Below are 7,322 nucleotides of genomic sequence, written 5' to 3'. Positions count from 1 at the left end.
TCAGAGTGGTCCGGCTTTGGGACCCCTTTTATCCCCAAAAGTCCTTGCTGGGTTGATTCACAAGGTGTTGATGGGATTGGGGTGAGGGTTTCCATGGGCTCAGGCCCAACTTACTTTTTCTGGTTCAGGTCCTTTGTTTTTTCCTTAAGGACTTGCTTCCTTCTTATCTACCTCCCTGAAGGGATCCCATAGACAAGATTCCTGGGTTTTGTCCCCTCTGCTTACGCCCCTGCTTCATCTTTAGGCTATGGCAGCTTCAGCCTAGTCTCACCGCCCCCCCCATACATGCATGCTTACTTCTTTATAAATTCTATACATGCACTTTGGGACATGGGTCATCAGGTCATTCTTGACTCCAAGTCCCTGCAGTTTTCTTGGCAACATTGTAAGTGATTTAATTTCTGAGTTCTGGGGGTGTCATCTGGGGGTGTCACAGGCTTGGACTCCTTCTGCAGAGAGTCATGGCCGGCTAATACCTCTGTATGTGAAGGACACCCAGCTTTTCCATTCTGAAACATACAGTTTCCCAAACTTCCTATCTTGGTGCTGCGGAAAACTCACCTCTCTTTAGAAACCCAGAAGCCAGTTTCTGAAATGCAAAGGTGTTTCTCAAAAGTAAATGTACAAAAGATTTTGGCTTTCCATCTTAAGATGTAACTCTGGTTATACCAAGCCCTGAACTCAGCGTTTCTCAACCTTAGCAACTTTAAGAAGTCTGGACCAACTCCCAGAATTCCCCAGCCAGCCATGCTGGCTGGGGAATTCTGGGAGTTGAAGTCCAGACCTCTTAAAGTTGCTAAGGTTGAGAAACACTCCCTTAATTACACTGGTTAGAAATTATGAGGCTCGAAATACACCAATCGTATCTTTTCCTTGATTCGGTTTCACGGCTGTTCCTTGCTTCCAACTAGAACAGCAGATAACAAATTGGGTGCAGAATACCGGTTGATTAAAAGCCACAGATCTCTTGGCGTGCCGAAATACGGATGGAGGTCTTTGCAAAAATCCAGTTTGGGGCTTTCTCAGAGCTCCCCTCTCTCAGAATTATTAGCCAGACTCCGATTGTATCAGCAGCCTCCCCTTTAGCTGACAGAGGGGAGAGAAGAGATTCGACCTCCTGAAAAGAAAACAAGAAAAGCTGTTATTGAGTTGAGGGGAAGAGAATAAAGACATTTTTAAAAGGTTTACGGGCCCAGGAGAAGATAATGGCGCTGCATTCCCAAATCCTGAGATCTGAGTTTCTGGAAACTTGCAACGACCAACGTTTTCCAGTTCCTGGAGGGGTAAATCAGTGGGAACTCTTTCCCAAATTTCTACGCATTTCACAGTTTTTCACTCTTATCCATCATTTATAGCAGCCCTTCTCATGTACAGCATGGGTGCAATGAATTATGTACGGGGGAATTCATGTGCAAAAGGATTCATTCGTTCTTTGCAGGCCATTTTGTCCTTCCCAGGAATTGGTGGCTGGGGTCCAAAAAGAGTCATAATCGTATTTTTAGAAAGTTGACTCAAGTGTGAGATAGATATACATACCACACACAAATATCCAATATATATATTGAGAGAGAGAGAGAGAGAGAGAGAGAGAGAGAGAGAGGGAGGGAGGGAGAGAGAGAGAGAGAATGTTGAATTTAAGTTTGCTGTAAGGCATGATGGCTTGGAGGTCAATCAGCATTTTCATTCAGCTAGTGTTGCATATCATGAAAGATACTGCAGAGGGGAGGGTAGCAAGCTGGTTTTGGGGTGCTTATGTTGTCATGCAAACCAGGTTAATATGCTGGCACCCTAACTTGAGGAGCATGGCAGAGGCTGGTGGTTAGGGGCTGACCTTATTTATTTTAGCCCAGGGGGTTAGGGCAATGATGCAAGAGGTCTGCCTCCCTGTGTGTGTGCGTGTCACATACCATACGTGGATACAGCTAGGGTTTTTTAATTTTGTTCCCAAGGGGAATTGCGTTGGGTTTGCAAAAATGGATCTGTGGCTGCTTTGCCGAAGCGATCATAAGCAGCGAGGTCAGTATTCAAATTCAGAAAACTGACAGGAGCAAAAAAGTCCTGCGTGGGTGTGCGCTGTGCAAAGTGGAGCTGAGGTTTTGCACAAGCAATCCCAAAAGGAAAGTTCACCTAAGGAATAGTCTGCATCTAAAATTGGGATTCATTCAGCTGGAGACCCACCAAATCACCTTGATATTCAGAGATGTTTAATGAAGAACATTCCTGATTAGCAAGGTTTCCTATTGTTGTTCATATTACATGAGGTATATAAACTAATTCAAGTGGTAAGAAATACGGGGGGGGGGGGGGGAATGGAACAAAGTTTATTTTTAAAAGGTCTTTAAAAATGCAGGAGATGGGAAAGTATGCATAAATGCAACTGCAATCATTATCTTATTTGCTGAAAAAATGTGAATTCCCATCCTCAAAATGACAACGTAGAGAAGTGGTGTTCCTTTAATTGGGTGGTCCCTCACATTTTCACAATATTTATTTAATGGTCCATAATTGCCAAGCTCAAAAAACACTGATCAGCAGTTTAAACTGAAGTTTCTGTGTTCCCTGCCTTGGAACGACAGGAAACAGCATGGCTAATTTTCACCAATTGCGCCACTGAAATTCAATAGCGTGCTTGGAAGCCTCAAGCTGGCCACCTTGGAGTAGATGACAAGGGACAAAGAGGATGCAAGTCCAAGAAACGCAGTCAAAATATGACACTTGGACATTCCAAGATTAACACTTTTGTCAGCTTTTGGCAACTGTGAGAGTAGATCTAAAATTTGGAGATATACGAGGACCTAAGGATCAGGAGTCTATGCCTGGCTCATACCAGACTCAGAAAGAGAAACGTTGAACAGATGTTTGTCCCAGTTTTTGCTGGAAGCCCTTTATGGCCTTTGGATCTAGGAAGAGACCAACAGTAGGGCCATTCTGGGGAGAACATTTGCCTGCTCAAGCAACAGTTCTGGTGGATCCCCACTTGGGTGTCCTCACTTCTAGCCCCATGATGTCATGATAAACGAGGGACATTTGATACCATAACTTTTCTCAAAATCACCATGTACGGCATTGATTTTATCTTTAGTTTAAGGGGCTTACATGGATGATTATCACCAAAGAACAACCCTCTGATGTTGGTTGGGTTGAGAGTGACTGGCCCAAAGGAAACCAGGTAGCCCCAAAGTCAGGTAAGTAGTCCTGGAGCTCCATGGTCCAAGTCCACCACCATGCTCTACGAGACCATCTGATGTTGCTTGGCCCTGAAAAATCATTGGGTGTTGGATGATAAGAGAGCAGTGGGGAACATGTAGCCCAGCCCCTAGTCCGGTGTTTCTCAACCTTGGTAACTTTAAGACGGGTGGACTTCAACTCCCAGAATGGCTCGCTGGGGAATTCTGGGAGTTGAAGTCCACCCGTCTTAAAGTTGCCAAGGTTCAGAAACACTGCCCTAGTCAATGGTGAGGAAGGTTGGAAATTGTCGCTCAGCAGTGCTCGTAAGGCCATAGATTCCTAACCACAACTAGAGGTTGATCTGTTGGCTCTTATTCTGTCTAGAACCTAGGTGGGCTTAATTCCTCCTGCGGTGTTCTTATTTGTTTCCCTGTATTCGAATGTGTCTCGGTGGATGGAAGCACCTAGCTCAACTTGGCTAATCTGAGAAAGCTAGATCAGGTCCACCTGATCTAACCCTGGGATGGGAGGCCACCAGGAAATCCCAGGGGCGTGGCCTAGGCCTGAAGGAATCTTGGAGCTGTTCTTCTCCACCAGACCCTTTGCTTCTGCATTCAGAAAGGATGGCTGTGGGCAGACTCACCCTGCCAGCTGATTTCCCCTGCTTGCTTGCCAGCGTGCGATCCGGGCTGGCCACCACCAAACCTCTTAGATGTTGCCGTCCTTGCTGTCTCTGGAAGGCCCCCCCCGGAGACTCGGGCACAGTGGGGAGCGTAGCCAGGGGTGAGGGGAGAAGATAGCGGCAAGAGGGAACCGTCAAGAGGGGCTTGGCAAAGCGGGGGAGAAGCGGGGCCAACCGAAGGAGGACGCCTGCCATCTAGCGGCAACAGCCCTCTGCTTCACGGCTGCAGTTGCGTCATCCCCCCTGGAAAAGAGTTGCTTTCAAGGGAGGTACCACGGAAAAGCAGGAGAAATTGGTCTAAATGGTGGAGGCTGTTCTCTGATAGCTCTTTTGCAAGAAGCAATGCAGGAAGGACTCTCAAAGAGAAGGGAACCATATGTCCTTCCTTCCTGCCTTCCTCCCTCCCTTTCCCTTTTCCTTTCCCTCACCCTCCCTTGTCCTATCCTCCCTCCTTCCTTCCTTCCTTCCTTCCCCTTCGCTCTCTCCTTCCTTCCTTCCCTCCCTCCCTTCCCCTTTGCTTCCTCCTTCCTTCCTTCCTTCCTTCCTTCCTTCCTTCCTTCCTTCCTTCCTTCCTTCCTTCCTTCCTTCCTTCCTTCCTTCCTTCCTTCCTTCCTCCCTCCCTCCCTCCCTCCCTCCCTCCCTCCCTCCCCCGCTTTCTCTTCCCTCTTTCCCTTCCTTCCTCTTTTTCTTCTACTCTCTTCCCCTTTTTCTCGCCCTCGCCCTCCTCTTCCTTCATCCTGAGGGATGCCCTGGGGGCCTATGAACTCTAAACTCCCTCCCCTGGCCTGCTCCTTCTGACCTGCATTGAGCTGGCCCTTAGCCTTGCAGCCCAGGCTCCCCGTGCAAATGCAGCCTCAGGATCCCCACCGCATGGTGGCACGGATGATCCAGGCTGCCAGAAAGAACGTACATTAAATTAACAGGTTTCATATCACCCCCTTTCTCCTAAAAGCCCCCACCAGGCAGCCTGGCATTCTATATCAGGATAAGCAGATGGAGACAATTGCGCGGTTCTGAAATGCTCCCATCTCCTCACTTGTTTCTACAAAACCCAGTAAGGTGAAACCTCAGTATAACAGATTCAGTGGATTTCAAAGGCAACAGACCAAATTTCCATCCGGACATTTCCCCAAAATAACAGATAAGCCACCATGTTTAATTATGGATGCAAACCCACTGTGAGTTTAGTTTACAATTCGGGATCTGGGTCTGACTATACGTTTATAACATGGTCAGTTACACAACTAGGAGAGGCTCACATTTGCGCAATGTGCTAAGTATATCTGGGGTTAACCTTGATTAGGTTTTGTGTGCATGCAAACACAGCTTTCGGTTAGTTTTGGGTTTAACTTACTGTGTGAACCGAAAATTTCATATAGTATGTGAACTCAGCAGGGGCGTCATGCACAGCCCCAAAGTTAGGTAAGAGAGAAACAGTCAACCCCAGATAAGGGAATTGCACAAAGGACACATAAATATGAGGCATAAAAGAAAACAATCGCATTTCAGACAGCAGGTAGTTTGTAATTTAATTTAAAGCCTCTTTAATAGAACTCAATGTGCCAGGATTTTTTTTTACTTTCCGATATAGCAGGGTTCCTCAGTCTCAGCAACTTTAAGATGGGTGGACTTCAACTCTCATGGGTGGCTCAGGAATCCTGGGAGTTGAAGTCCACCCATCTTAAAGTTGCTGAGGTTGAGGAACCCTGCAATATAGTGTATAATCATGGGATTTCTTGGTGGTTTGGTGGTTCCCATACCAAAATACCAACCAAACCTGACTCTGCCTAGCTTGTTCAAAGCTCAGTTCAATTATTAGTTATGATATGGGTAATTTTCTTGGCAACAACACAGAAGGAGTTTGCCTTCTAGAATATTTTCAAGCTTACCATGCCAAGATCTCCTGGTGGCCTCCCATCTATTTGCTAACCAGCTCCAATCCTGCTTCTTTATTCATTTTTAATCTGCTCAGGTCAGTCAGGTGCTGCCATCTACTGTAGGCCCAAGAGGAACATGCTGGTCAAAACCTCCCTTCCCAACATTCGTCACGCAGAAGCCAACATAGATTTATCAAGAATAACCATGTTAAAGCAATTCAGTTGACTACAGGATGGTAGAAAATGTCCCTTGACTTCAACCAAAGGTGGGCTATGCTAAGCTCCCATTCAGTGGAAACAGAGATGACTGAATAATTTAATGTTTCTCAACCCTGGCAACTTTAAGACATCTGGACTTCAACTTCAGCTCCCAGAATTCCCTGGCCAGCATCTGTCTGTCTGTCTATATTTCCTTGTCCATCAGTCAGTCAGTCTGTTTATCTATCATCTATCTCCCTGTCCATCCATCCATCCAGATAATCTCCATCCTTCCATCCATCCATCTCTCCATCTGTCTGCCTTTCTGTCTGTCTATCATCTCCCTGCCCATCCATCTCTCCATCTATTTATCATCTATCTATCATCTATCTCCCTGTCCATCCATCCATCCATCTCTCCATCTGTCTATCCATCTATCATCTCTCTTTCTGTCCATCCATCCATCCATCCATTCATCTCTCCATCTGTCTGTCTTTCTGTCTGTCTATCATCTCCCTGTCCATCTATCTCTCCATCCATCCATCCATCCATCCATCCATCCATCCATCCATCCATCCATCTATCCATATCTCTATCTATCTCCCTGTCCGTCCATCCATTCATCTGTCTGTCTCTGTCTTCCTGTCCATCCGTCTGTCCATCCATCCATCCATCCATCCATCCATCCATCCATCCATCCATCTCAGTGTTGTCCAAACTTGGCCACTTTAAGATGAGTGGACTTCAACTCCCAGAGTTCTGGGAGTTCCCCAAGCTGGCTGGGGAATTCTGGGAGTTGAAGTCCACCCATCTTAAAGTGGCCAAGTTTGGACAACTCTGATCTATCCCCTCCCTCCCTCCCTCCCTCCCTCCCTGTCCATCCTTCCATCCATCCCTCCATCTGGTCGGCTGAGTGGGAAACCTCCGAGGTTTGTTCTGTCCTGGGCTTGGTTGCCACTTTACCCTTCAGCTTTTGTAGTTATATATTGGTTGTTTCGTGTTAGTTTTTTAAAAATTATTACGGCTGCGTGTTGATGTTGTGGGCCGCCCAGGGTCCTGCTGCCGAGTGGAGCCTTTTCGGACTCGAAGGAAACCGCGGGGGGCGTTCATGCCGCGGGCGGGGCGGAACTCGATGATCTCCCAGGCATCCCACCTGGGCATTCAAGGCTGGCGCGGAAGCAGCGAGCGCCCCCCTCGCGGGCCTGTCCGCGCAAGGGACGGAAGAGCTTTGCAAAGCGGGCGGGGGAGGGGAGGGGAGGGGAGGGGAGGGGGCGGGGCTTGCGCTCGCTCTCGCCCTCTCTCGCGCGCGCTCTGTCGGCTTTCCTGCGGCTGGAGCGCGCCCGGCGGGCCGAGGGAGCGCGCGGGCCGTTGCCCAGCAACCGCCGCGCCCCGGGCGC

At 47.9% G+C, this 7,322-nt stretch overlaps 1 long non-coding RNA gene across 1 annotated transcript; it reads right to left on the bottom strand.

Annotated features, from left to right (window-relative positions):
• Positions 1-768: 768 nt before the first annotated feature.
• Positions 769-7,164, bottom strand: LOC148214554 (uncharacterized). The gene is made up of 3 exons (XR_015797801.1): positions 6,948-7,164; positions 5,740-5,844; positions 769-1,117 (listed from the first exon to the last, which is right to left on the bottom strand). It is a non-coding gene; the product is annotated as an uncharacterized LOC148214554 (long non-coding RNA).
• Positions 7,165-7,322: the final 158 nt, after the last annotated feature.

Source organism: Python bivittatus, unplaced genomic scaffold (assembly GCF_059951505.1).
Source record: "Python bivittatus isolate LINGU-HERP-01145 unplaced genomic scaffold, Pbiv_v1 ctg000610_np1212, whole genome shotgun sequence".
Taxonomy (NCBI): domain Eukaryota; kingdom Metazoa; phylum Chordata; class Lepidosauria; order Squamata; family Pythonidae; genus Python; species Python bivittatus.
This window is presented reverse-complemented; position numbering and strand designations above follow the sequence as displayed.